The sequence below is a fragment of the Chanodichthys erythropterus genome, chromosome 15, assembly GCF_024489055.1.
Source record: "Chanodichthys erythropterus isolate Z2021 chromosome 15, ASM2448905v1, whole genome shotgun sequence".
Taxonomy (NCBI): domain Eukaryota; kingdom Metazoa; phylum Chordata; class Actinopteri; order Cypriniformes; family Xenocyprididae; genus Chanodichthys; species Chanodichthys erythropterus.
The window spans coordinates 41113904-41128315 of record NC_090235.1 but is presented as its reverse complement, the minus strand read 5'-3'; the positions used below and the strand labels follow the sequence as shown (position 1 = coordinate 41128315).

At 34.9% G+C, this 14412-nt stretch overlaps 1 long non-coding RNA gene across 1 annotated transcript; it reads left to right on the top strand.

Annotated features, from left to right (window-relative positions):
* Nucleotides 1-12101: 12101 nt before the first annotated feature.
* Nucleotides 12102-13367, top strand: LOC137002124 (uncharacterized). Its single transcript, XR_010891779.1, has 4 exons — nt 12102-12162; nt 12420-12526; nt 13019-13118; nt 13236-13367. It is a non-coding gene; the product is annotated as an uncharacterized lncRNA (long non-coding RNA).
* The last annotated feature ends 1045 nt before the right edge of the window (nt 13368-14412 follow it).

The window sequence follows — 14412 nt, the reverse complement described above, 5'->3', positions numbered from 1 at the left end:
ACTATAAAGGACTTTCACTCACACCACCTCACCGCGAAGTCTTGTTTTCACTCGTGTTATTAGTGAGTCAATTCAAACTATGTTACAGATGGATAAGGTATAGATACACATGAAGTATACTAAAGTACATTATTGATACACTTTATTTTACGTAGCTAATCCCAGTGTAATATTCTGTCATTTAAATGTAATTAGGAAGCTAGTCCATGTATTTAAACTGTGAACTACAGTAGTGAGTTAATTCAAACTACGTTACAGATGGATAAGGTATAGATACACATGAAGCACACTTAAGTACACTCTTGATACACTTTATTTTACGTAGCTTATCCCATGTAATATTCTGTAATTTAATTGTTATTATGAAGCTAGCGCCTTTATTTAAGCTGTGACGAATTAATTCAAACTAAGATGGCAAGGTACAAACTAAAGTACAACACATAGGCCTACTACAGAACTTGATAGGTTGTAAGCCATTGATTCATTCACATCTGACTTACGCCCATCTATGCAGCTCATAGCAATTCATATGGAAAGAAGAGGAAGAGAAGCTATTGTTTTACCATTTTACCTTCTGTTGGGATGGTCTGTGTTCATGCAGATCCTATGTGAGCAGCAATGATTAGTGGCAAGAATTATGCTCTTCTGATGTAGCAGTGTTTTGTGAGAATAAATAATTAAAAAGATCTGGATCACCCTGTTACACCAACAGCTATGTAATCAACTTTACCCTTTCATACGTGTAGCAGCCTACAGAACATACAAAATTACCCTATGTAACCACAGGCTTTTCCACACCTTAGTAACATATGTAGGTACTTGTTGTTACATTGTGTAGTACTAAGTACTTTTTATATAATTACATTGTAACACATATGTAACAAGATCAGTAGGTAGCTGGGTAACGGACTCGCCCTGTTACATAAGTGTAACAGTTCCTGCCTATTACATGTGCATAATTACAATCTGTAAGTACATTCTGTTCCATAACTTAGTTACATATTAAGTACATTTTATTGCATGTTATTACACCGTCTACTACTAAGTACTTAATGAGGTAATTACTCTGTATTAATGTCACCTTAAAATAAAGTGTTACCGATCATTTTTAACACACTGTCTCAACATGTACATACATGTGCTGGTCATATAATTAGAATATCATCAAAAAGTTGATTTATTTCACTTATTCCATTCAAAAAGTGAAACTTGTATATTATATTCATTCATTACACACAGACTGATATATTTCAAATGTTTATTTCTTTTAATTTTTATGATTATAACTGACAACTAATGAAAATCCCAAATTCATTATCTCAGAAAATTAGAATATTACTTAAAGGGTTAGTTCACCCAAAAATGAAAATTCTGTCATTTATTACTTTCTGTCATTTATTACCAAAAAACAAAACAAAATAACGACTTATTTAGTGATGGCCGATTTCAAAACACTGCTTCATGAAGCATCAGAGCATAATGAATCAGCTTATCGAATCATGATTCAGATCGCGTGTCAAACTGCCAACGGCTGTCGACTTTGGCGCTCCGAACAGCAGATTCGACACACTGATTCATCTGTGCTCCGATGCTTCCTGAAGCATTGTTTTGAAATCGGCCATCACTAAATAAGTCATTATTTTGTTTTTTTTGGCGCACCAAAAATATTCTCGTCGCTTTATAATATTAATATTGAACCACTGTCTCACATGAACCAATTTAAATATGTTTTTAGTACCTTTATGGATCTTGAGAGAGGAAGTAAACATTGCTCCCTATGGAGGCCTCACGGAGCTATCAGATTTCAACTAAAATATCTTAATTTGTGTTCTGAAGATTAACGAAGGTCTTGTGGATGTGGAAGGGCATGAAGGTAAGTAATAAATGACAGAATTTTCATTTCTGGGTGAACTAACCCTTTAAGACCAATACAAAGAAAGGATTTTTAGAAATCTTGACCAACTGAAAAGTATGAACATGAAAAGTATGAGCATGTACAGCACTTAATACTTAGTTGGGGCTCCTTCTGCCTGAATTACTGCAGCAATGCGGCATGGCATGGAGTCGATCAGTCCGTGGCACTGCTCAGGTGTTATGAGAGCCCAGGTTGCTCTGATAGTGGCCTTCAGCTCTTCTGCATTGTTGGGTCTGGCATATCACATCTTCCTCTTCACAATACCAAATAGATTTTCTATGGGGTTAAGGTCAGGCGAGTTTGCTGGCCAAGAACAGGGATACCATGGTCCTTAAACCAGGTACTGGTAGCTTTGGCACTGTGTGCAGGTGCCAAGTCCTGTTGGAAAATGAAATCTGTATCTCCATAAAGTTGGTCAGCAGCAGGAAGCATGAAGTGCTCTAAAACTTCCTGGTATACGGCTGCGTTGACCTTGGACCTCAGAAAACAGTGGACCAACACCAGCAGATGACATGGCACACCAAACCATCACTGACTGTGGAAACTTTACACTGGACCTCAAGCAACGTGAATTGTGTGCCTCTCCTCTCTTCCGTCAGACTCTGGGACCTTGATTTCAAAAGGCAATGCAAAATTTACTTTCATCAGAGAACATAACTTTGGACCACTCAGCAGCAGTCCAGTCTTTTTGTCTTTAGCCCAGTCGAGACACTTCTGATGCTGTCTGTTGTTCAAGAGTTGCTTGACACAAGGAATGTGACAGCTGAAACCCATGTCTTGCATATGTCTGTGCGTAGTGGTTCTTGAAGCACTGACTTCAGTCCACTCTTTGTGATTCTCCCCCACATTTTTGAATGGGTTTTGTTTCACAATCCTCTCCAGGGTGCGGTTATCCCTATTGCTTGTACACTTTTTTCTACCACATCTTTTCCTTCCCTTCGCCTCTCTATTAATGTGCTTGGACGCAGAGCTCTGTGAACAGCCAGCCTCTTTTGCAATGACCTTTTGTGTCTTGCCCTCCTTGTGCAAGGTGTCAATGGTTGTCTTTTGGACAACTGTCAAGTCAGCAATCCTCCCCATGATTGTGTAGCCTACAGAACTAGACTGAGAGACCATTTAAAGGACTTTGCAGGTCTTTTGAGTTAATTAGCTGATTAGAGTGTGGCACCAGGTGTTTTCAATATTGAACCTTTTCACGATATTCTAATTTTCTGAGATACTGAACTTGGTATTTTCCTTAGTTGTCAGTTATAATCATCAAAATTAAAGGAAATAAACATTTTAAATATATCAGTCTGTGTGTAATGAATGAATATAATATACAAGTTTCACTTTTTGAATGGAATAAGTGAAATAAATCAACTTTTTGATGATATTCTAATTATATGACCAGCACCTGTATTTTTCTTTGTTTCAGCTGAAAATGAAGACCAAAGGAAGGAGAGGGATGAATTTGGCCATCTTGTGCATTTACGGAGAAGACAAAAAGCTGCAAAGGCAAACATTTCCAATGGTATGTCCGTGTTGGTCTTAACCCTTGTTTGAACATTTCTGCAGTTATATTTTGCACAGAATTTGATGTTTCTTAAACTTTGTTTTACATACCACAAGGCCCTATCAGCTAGAAGTAGTAATAATTTTTACAATTTACCAAGTCGGCAAATTCATATGATACAAACATACTTGTACAAAACTTGTACACAGAAACGCCTTCCTCTCATTCTGTTAATCTTACACACAAAATACTTGCTTTCTCTGCCTATTTCTCTTCACCTTAGTCCTTTATTCCCTCACTCACTTACACATTCTTTTTTTTTCTCTCTGTTTTAAGGTAGAAAGAGTTTGCATGATTTCTTTGTCAGACTCAATCTGATGTAAACAGATGAACTCAGGAGACTGCTAGATTTCCTAGTGAACTCGAAGCTGCTGAAACTGAAATGGCTGCTAGTGAGGCTAAGCAAGTTCTTGCCATGATCAGCCCTCCTCAGGTAAGATTTGTAGAAAATTGTAATCAATATTTATTCATCAAATCCTCTGACCTGAATCTTTTAGTGAATTAACTTAATTATAACTTGTCTTAATGTATAACAACAATAGTAATTAAATGTGGGGTCAATAGACCTTTTCTTGTTTTACAGGTGAAATGGAAGACTAAAAATGCAAAGAAATTCAGTCACAGCAAGTCAGGCATACCAGTCCTGTTGGGGATGAGGAATGAACATAGCCATCTTGTGCCTGAACAGAGGAAAAAAAAAAAAAAAAAAAAAAAAAAAAAGGTGCACATTTCCATTGGTATGTCTGTATTCAAGCAATGCAGTTTCACATCTTTTTATTGCTCCTAGAATAAGCAAATCAGATGTGCGATCATCTTTGGAATTTGGGCAGGAAATTACAGAATATGGTGAGTTCTGACACCTGTTTTCACCAAAACTATTTTTCTGGAGTTATTATTGACTTATTGTTTTGTCGGATTGTTTAAAGGAGGATGAAGTCAGTTGATTAAGAAATTGGCATGTTTTATTTGAACTAAAGAGGTTTCAACACATTACTGATTTGTTTTGACTGCTTGTATTATGTTTTCATTTTCTACTTGTACAGAAAGACATCAAGAGGTAGAGGAGCTGGCAGCTGGCACTGAAAACACTCAATGCTGAGGTCAGACCTCACAGAAGTGGTCAGAGAAGCGGGTTTGAATCCAGAGATGATGGAGTCTTTGTTGACGGGAGTATTCTGTGGCCACCAAGTGCAGCACTGTAGCCTGAAACCATCAGTTATCTGCTATGAAGACTTCTTTTTCCAAACAGCTCTGCTGTGACAACTCAGATGCTATGGCCCATAAAAGTAAACATCACAACTGTGAGAACTGAGAGATAACCAATGGTACAACTAAATGGTACAATGGTACATGGCAACAATTATGAGTAATATTATATATTGTTTATTGATTTACCACCTCCTAAATACATGTTTTCTTGTGCTAGGACTTCATCTCCTGGTTGAGAAAAAGCTACACCGCATCAGTGGTGCTGATGAACTATTTGAGCTGCTTCAAATTCACATCACCAGGGACCACACATGGCCAATCCACACTGATGCAGTGCTGAAGAAGGCTCATCAGTGTCTTTTCTTCCTCAGACAGATGAGGAAGTCCAGTGTGAGCCCCAAAACCCTCAAATCATTTTACACATGCACTGTGGAGAACAACCTGACTGGCTGCATCCCTGCCTGGTATAGGAACATCACCGTCCTCAACTGCAAAGCTCTGCAGAGAGCATTACGACCTGCACAGAACATTAATTCATAACTAATTAATACTGCACTGCACTGGAAAGGTAAATGTATAATGTGATTATTTTGCTTATTGTTTTCATTCCGTACTCTGTGTATAGTGTAATATTGTACCATGTACTGTTTTCTACCTGTATCGAGTCTCTTATGTATGTGTATATTGTTAATACTTTGTGTTGTGTATATATTCTATACTTGTCATCCATACTGTCATGCTGCAGAGTTTGCTCTAAAGAATTTCATTACCTGCGCAATTGCTTTCATGTCATGTTGACAAAGTGATTTGAATTGGTAACATCTTTTGTTCATTTGTACTGCACAGTGCTGGATAACAATTTGTAAATTGCTAGGGACATGGAAGAAGATGATTATGGTAGGGACATGGATAAGCAAGCAAAAGGAAGAAAACCAGGAGAGATCTGATAAGGAAACTGGATATGATTCTGTGGCGCTCAAGACATTTCACCATGCATGCATTTGTGTGGCTTCATCGATGTTGTGAACTGATTAATATAATTAAGGTCTTAACATAACCCATTTTTATTTCTCTTCAATTTGTCTTTATATGCTACTTTAGCTGTATTTATGCTGTATTTGCCAGTAAAGTGTTGTACATGGTTTTACTTAAAAAGTATGGTAAATATTCTGTGTTAAGGATGGTGTTTGGTTTGATTTAGTAAAAAATACATAATTACCATAATTATTTTAATTGAGACATGAACATTTAGTCATAATGACATATGGGACAACAGTTTGCTAGAATGTTACCATTGCATATGCTTAGTGGCATAGATGCTGTGTCAAATACAGTAAATATGTTACATTTCAGATACATGAAGGCAAGGCTGAAAGGTGTATTACAAGAGAATGCATGGACTATATTGCTTCAGGCACTTCGGGCGATGTACCAGAGAAAGTGAAACATGGATCATGTACTTTAAGCAAGATGAGCACGCACAGTTCTGATTTGCACACATGAATTTGACCTACATACATGCATGAACGTTTTACACATACCTCGTCTTACTGAATGGCACATGGCCTTGTGTAATGTAGTGTCACAATATGCATTGTTGTCTTTCTTTACTGTCAACACTGTATTCTTGTTCTTGATCTAATTAAAAAAATGGAGAAGCCCATTCCAAATGGGCATTTATGTTGATTTTGGGGGTCTATTCTTGTTCTGTTAACTATGAATGGTTGAACTTGCAACAACCTTCATAATGGCAAATTGTTGAAAAGACAATATAATGTATAATGTGACTCAACACACTTTGTTGTCCATGAAACAAAATACACCTGTGTATGTTTTATTGCCCTTCCACCCTCAGGGGCCCAGTAGAGTCCCTTGGAAGAGCAAGAAAATGCACATTTCAGATGGCTGTAAATCAAAGTCTGATTATAGTATCACAGAGAAAATTGGTATGACAACTCCATGTGCTATGTTTACTAAATAATGTTGGACACAACTTTCAAATATATACGATAAGGAGGTATAAAGGCGCAAAAGTGCTCATTATAAAATACCATATTTCAGTCTGCCTTTCAAATATGTCATAGAGGTTTGAACAATGAACATGAGTAGATATCCCTTTGTTAAAGATAGTATTTTTTTCCATTTCATTATTAAACATTTTAAACTACATTAACCTTAAGCCTCTGTCATTCTATCTATGGAACGCCAAAAACATGGTGCTGTTATTTGTAGTTCAGTGAAGATGCTAGGGTTAGGGTTAGGATATCGGTAAAGAGGTCATTTCTCACAACACAGCAACACCGCTTTGTTAACTGAATGTATTACTGACGTAATAATAACAGCAAAAAGAATTTTGCAACATTAAACGTTTTTGGGTTAAAAGATTGTCCAACCACAACGAATCCTGAAGGTCAGAGCCTATGACAACCCATTTGAATAGAAGCGTCACACTTACTTGTCCATATATGGTCATTCCTGACAGAATCTTCCAGGTTCAACAGTTACATATTTATTTGCCCCCATTAAATATAAAACTAAAATGACAGATTACATTGTGGGGTTAACCTGATGCAGCAATAGATGTGTTGATTACAGTGAAATGTTTTTTCCCCAAGCAAGGGCCTAATGGTTTCCATTTTATGCATTGTGTACACTAGTATCAGTTAATGCACAACATTTAAGCTAAAAAAAGTATTATTATTAAAAAAAAAAAACAATATTGCAGTTGTATACTGTATGACAGAAATATTAAAATGATTCAAAATGTTTTAAAAATACTACTCTGGTAATTATTCAAGCATTGCAGTATTTCTTGACAAAAGATAAGTGCAGCTACTATTGAAATGATGTGCTTCTGTAACATTTACAGTGTATTTATAGAGTATTAAAGACATACTATACATTTAATCATTTCTGTTTCCAGGAAACAGAACTGTTTTCCCTACCACCTTGATATTCTTAGCTTTACCAAAAGGCAAAATGAATGCACACATTTTGTAGTAATTTCCCAATTTTATTGATGTGTCAAAACTGTTTATAGACAACAAGTGCCCAGAACAGCATCCTCTGTCACCCAGGAACTTCTCCAGTCTGTGCCACTATGAAGAAAAGAAAACAACACCACATTATAAAAATGCATCTGCATAGAGGTTATCAATTATAGTGAACTTAAAATAAAAAGACTGATCGATTAAGTATTATGCTACTCAGAAATATGCAACCGAACCCCCTTTAAAACACTGGCTAATATTAAAAAAATAAAAAAGAGAATTTTTTTATGGAAAACGTTATAAGACTGCAAATAATATTTTTATAAACCAGAAGTTGCAAGGCTCCCATCGGAAACATATTCTTTTCTTCCCTTTAAAAAACAAACAGGCAAAAAATTATTAAGAACAATATTTTACATTATTAATTCAAAACTATATCTCCTGTAAATCACTTGTATTGCGTCTAAATGCAATGCAAATTAGAATGGTTTTAATAACAATAATTATAAAGTCAACTTTTTTCAGCAAGAAAATGCATTTTTAACATTCTAATTACCTTGAAGGTTTCAAAGGTTCCAAACTGCAATACAATTAAGTGGCTTAAGCATTTTATTAAGCATTTTGTGGTATTTATGAATGCGATATACAATTTTGATTGATTGGCATGAATAGTAAAACCTGAACAATACACTAATATATATATATATATATATATATATATATATATATATAATATCAGTGTTCGGGGGTCTCTTTTTTTATATATATATATATATATATATATGTATATATATATACACACACAGACACACACACACACACATAATATGCAATTCAATAACATTAAGTTGACATAATAAAGGAAATAATATTTTAAAAAATAAATAAAAATGTGATTGTTTTTACATTACCATTTTTATTATTTACCGTTCTTCCTCTGTGTTGGCATGTAGAATACAGTGGGAGGGATGGTGGCAGTGACAGGAGTGCACAGTAGAGAACTGTAGGGCTGAGAGCAGATGTGCCACATGAGAGGGAGAGAGATTTTGGAAGGGTTGGCTCTTCATTCACAAGCTGATGGAGAAGTAATCTGTGAGAAATCCTGCAAGACAGGAAGAAAGAGAATTTAATTAAATTACAAGTTGAACAAAAAAAAACATTGACAGCCAATCAGAATTTACAAGACTTTAAGGAGCTTGAGCATTCAAAGTGAGACAACATAACTACAGCGTATATATTAATAAACATAATAAACTATAATAATATAATAATAAACTTTTTCATCTGTTGGTGTGTAAGCTAAAATAGTTATCATTATAGGTATTGAGGAAGTAACTATTATTATACTGTTTGAATGAGGAGAGACAGCACCAATTTGTAAAGGTTAATAAAGAATACAATAGACTTACAAGTACAAGTATGCTTGTAAAATATCATATGAATTTGCCGACTTGGTAAATTGTAAGAATTATTACTACTTCTAGCTGATAGGGCCTTGTGGTATGTAAAACAAAGTTTAAGAAACATCAAATGCTGTGCAAAATATAACTGCAGAAATGTTCAAACAAGGGTTAAGACCAACACGGACATACCATTGGAAATGTTTGCCTTTGCAGCTTTTTGTCTTCTCCGTAAACGCACAAGATGGCCAAATTAATCCCTCTCCTTCCTTTGGTCTTCATTTTTAGCTGAAACAAAGAGAAATATATACATTTTGAGACAGTGTGTTAAAAATGATCTGTGACCGAAATATCCGAGAGGAAGGACGTTAAGGAAATTAGTTAGCAACACATTAAATAACTGTGTGCTATGTAACTGCAGTTACTGTGGTAAAACCATGATAAGTGTTGTAGTTACGGTGTTTCCCACATGGAAAGAACCTATATGTGGATAGATGCGCACAGGGCTTGACATTAACTTTTTTGCTTACCAGCCAATGTGGCTAGTGGTTTTCCAAAGTTACTAGCCACTCAGCATTTTCACTGGCCACAATTTTGCTGTGGGGAAATTACATTTTATATGATTAAAGTTGACTCTGGCATGCTTAAATTACTTGATTTTGAGTCATTTTACTTGATTTACAAGATTTAAAACCCTTTCAAACTTACAAATGCAGATTGACCACCCAAATCAAGACTATACATTGCATATATCAGGTATGTATAGTTATTTTTGTTAGGCTATATAAAAAGAACAAAGAATTTTCAAATAGTAATTTAAAATATATATATATATATATATATATATATATATATATATATATATATATATATATATATATATAATATATATCAGATACATATCTTTATTTAGCATACATGTATACATTTATTTAACATTTTTTGATGTTTGATTAACATTAATGACAGACAGGTATTTATTTGGGGGCTGCTGAATGCATTCAGACACATCCATTTTTTACCCACTTAGCTGTAAGCCCTAGCCGACTGTATTCCCGCATGATACTCCACAAGATGCATTTTGACATCTGTGTGTGCGTGTATTCAGGCGCGAGGAGAACTGATCGCGCGCGACAGAGAGAGAGCGCACGCGAGCGCTTCTGTTGTGTCATTCAGCGCGATTCCGCCTATCCCGCCTTCACTAACTGCAAGTTAATCGATAAAGAATTGTGACTGAATTGTAATTTTGTGATACGATGAGCTTGGCTATTTTTCATTTGGCTGTAGGATGAAATTACATTCAACCCGCCAAAGTGGCTAGTCGGAGTGGCTGTCTTACCCGCCACAGCTGAAATCTACCCGCATTTGGCGGGTTGGCGGGTGTTAATGTCAAGCCTGCGCATATATGAAACCTATATGCAGTATATATGCACATATATGCTGCATATATGCACATATATGATAATATATATGCTGCATATATGCGTATATATGCTGCATATATGCGTATGACACATATAGGCAAAATTGAGGTGCATATATGTGCATATACAGGAAATATAGGTCTCCTGTATTGCTTCTTCATATCCACAATTCCACATATCTAGCTAATGGCAGGATCTGGTCATTTTGTTGCTCATATCTCATTTTTGACTGTCATACATGATGCCTAGCTCATATTTTCTATTATCAAGGCAAAAACTAAGAATTAATGAAAAAAAATGCAAGAACTTATGTATGTGCAAACATGTGAAATTGGTATCACATGTAATTGGCATGTTATGGAATTTAACTACACTCTAAAAAAAATGGTTCTTCAGCGGTTCTTTGGGGTGGTTAAGGTGCTATATAGCACCACTACCTCATAAAGAATCTGTAAAGCCCCTGTATGGTTCTTCAGCAGTTCCTTGCTGTGGTTAAGGTGCTATATAGCACCACTGCCATAAAAAGAACCCGTTAAGCCTCTGTATAGTTCTTTAAAGGTTCTCTAACTCTATTCTCTTAGTTTAGGTGGGGAAAGGATTAAAAACAACATTAAATTACAGTGTATTTTCTAAACATAACCTGGTTCTCAACCTTTTTGTCCCCAATCCCTCTGTAAAAGTGAATATGGTTGTAAGTTGGATTGCTATAACTATTTGAGTCTAATTACTTCTTTCTGCGAATTGCTCTCAATATTGTACACTCAACTAAGTTACTCAAATACTTCACTTTCAGCCAAAGGATAATTTCTCTTTAAGGACCCCGTGACAGACGTTTTTTTTTCTGACGTCATGACTCACGAGCCTTTCTCGAGTTTTCTGCTCGGCCGCCATTAATTTCCCCTGGACTCGGATGAATTAAGGTAGGTTGGAAATGTTTTAATTAATATACTCGATAATGCAAAGGTTGAACATGTGTTTTAGCTGTTTATGAGTTAATTAACGTTGTTTGTGAACATAAATACTAACGAAATCGTATCTAACCGAATTTTTGAATTTGCGCGGCCTGCAGTATAACGTTACTGCAGGCCACGCAAATTCAAAAATTCGGTTAGTTACGATTTCAACTTTTCTATTCTATACAAGATGTTGGATTTACTCGTTTTATTATAAAGAAATGTATTCAGTTTGGACCATGTAAGTATGTCTCTAAATAATTTTTAAAAGAAACGTCTCTACCGTGTATGTAGCATGTACTATTTGAAATGCTGCGGGCAGGAAGTGCGTGGGGAGCGGGAGAGATGCTTGAGTCGAGGCTGAGGGGATCCTCGCATTACAATTATTGAGTTTAGGTTTTTAAATTAATGTTTGTCAGTTCTTTTATTTGTCTTTTTCACGTTAGCTCTGATTTATTGATCTATTTGTTCGACCAAAATGACGAAGAGAGTCTGTGAGTAAAGACATAGTTAAGGCTTATTTCATTTGACTAGCGCGAGGTGTTTTTTTTTTTATCCTGTTTTTTTAGTAGAATGAAATGGTTGCATATTTACACAACTAATTAATGCAGCAAACAAGTTTTTTTCATTTATAAACACTGATTCCCCTCCCCCTTTTAGGATCTAAAACTCTTCAATGTTTGACGACTAAGGACACTTTGCAATAACTTTACATGGTAAGTAATTTCTATAAAAACGGCTATAATTGTTAATAGATAATATGAATTACCAATGTTGGACATGTTTGAATAAAATCCATCTAATGCTGTCTATTGACTTGAATGTTATCCTCATTAACAAACTTTAGACTAAGAATTATCCATTCCAAAACATTAATCAACTCCCTCTTATGCCATCTCAAATGCATGTGACTTTTTTTTTTTCTTGTTGTTTTGTATTAATTTTGTATTTATTTATTTTTTTATTCTCACAGTGACAGTAACCATTGACATTACATTAATCACAGAAGATAACAGTTCCAGCTAAAAATATTTACTGTTCTACTGAAGAAATAAAAAAGTCAACTTGGATGGCCTGATGGTAAGTAAATTAACAGCTAGCTTTCATTTTTCGGTGAAATATCCCTATAATCAAGAATGATTAAATATATTGGGGTATAAAGCTAATTTATTAATTGATGCATGTTTTATTTTCAGACTTATAATTATGTATTATAAATTCATAATTTTAAATGAAACCAATGACTGATTCAGATGCATTTCTTAATTGCAAATCTGTAATATTTTAGCACTGACGAAGGCCTGTGTGCTGAAACGCATTGGAAAAATAAAGAATGGATTTTTTTTAGCTCCTTTTTATTTATTTATTTATTTTTGGGATCCCTCAATGCCACAAGTGTTGCTGGTATTGTCCATAAATATATTAACTGCAAATTTGGCCAGTCATTAATACAAATTATTTTTATATTTTCTTGTCCTTTTCTATTGCATATCTGCAAAAAATTGATTCCCTATTACAGATTATTGTGCTTTTTTTTAAATAAGAAAAATAATCACAATTGCTTTATCACAGGCTGAAAACATTCACCTGAGAAGTGTGTCCTGAAGGCCCTTATCTTTTTCCTGAGAGAAAGTCCTGAAGACCTCATCAATGAGTACTTTCTGAGTTGAACGTAAGAATATTCTATTTTGGTTTATTTTCAGAAAAATAAGTCTAAATTTGTGTATTTTGTAGTTATGCTAGCAAAAGGTGACCAAATTTTTTTTTTTTTTTATGTTCACTATTTTAGGATAACCCGACAGATGATTGAGGAGCAGCTCACCATGGCGATGTTCATTATTTGGAAGGAGGGGGAGAAATTCATGAACCATCTGCTGACATTGAGGGAGTTAAAGTTTTGAATCAACTTACTTCAGTTACATCAGCTTGTGCCCTGCTTCTAGGTATGATATCATCAACCTGGCTTGTCCGAAACCCCTTTGATTTACTTTGTATGTGTATGTTAGAGCTGCACAATTTATCGTAAAAAGATCGCAATCTCGATTCAAACACCCACGTGATCCTACTTTATTATTGACAACGATTCGCCTGCGTCTGTTAAACCTTTGACAAAAATCCTACCGGAACATTCGGTGTTCATGCTGCCACTGATCCAAAAACAGCAGTTTTGAACCACACTGTAGTTATTCAAGGATTTGGTTATTTGATTTCTTTTACAAATATTAAAATTATCACAGAAGTAATAAGATAAAAGTTTACAGTTAGGATATAATCACTGGACATTAGATAGCGATCAAAATAGAGCAAATCGAAACTAACTTGGTGCTTCAAATAACTGTTGTATATAAATTACCTTGTTAAGCCACTAGGTGGCAACCAGTGACGTTGTCATTGAATCATTCATTCAATAGATTCGTTAAGGTTAAACCCTGATTCATCCAGTAGTGAAACAAGTATTTATTAATGAGCTATTAATATATTCAAAACCATTTTTTTTAAATAATTCATTCAAATTAAACATTTTCCAGCAATTAATATTTTGCTAGAACTAGTAAATTAAATGTTATTTTTAGTTGTCTATTTAGAATCGTGGGAGAATTGCGATCTCTATTTGCAACCAAAAAATCATGATTCTCATTTCATCCAGAATCCTGCAGCTCTGGTGTATGTCTCGTACAAATGTGAAGTTGTATGAATATCCAGTTGTGTTGTTTGAGAATTGCTTTGATTTGTGCAAGGGTAATCACCTTTAAAGTATTTGTTTACCCAAAAATGGAAATTCTGTCATTAATTACTCACCCTCATCATTGGAGGGAGAGAAACCTCTCAGACTTCATCAAAAAGATCTTAATTTGTTTTGAGTTCAGAAAAAGCATATGCATGAAATATGAAGTATACTTTGGGCTTTACACACAGTAATGAATGTTTAAAAAACAAACAAAAAAGTATTGGGTAAAAGCATCCCG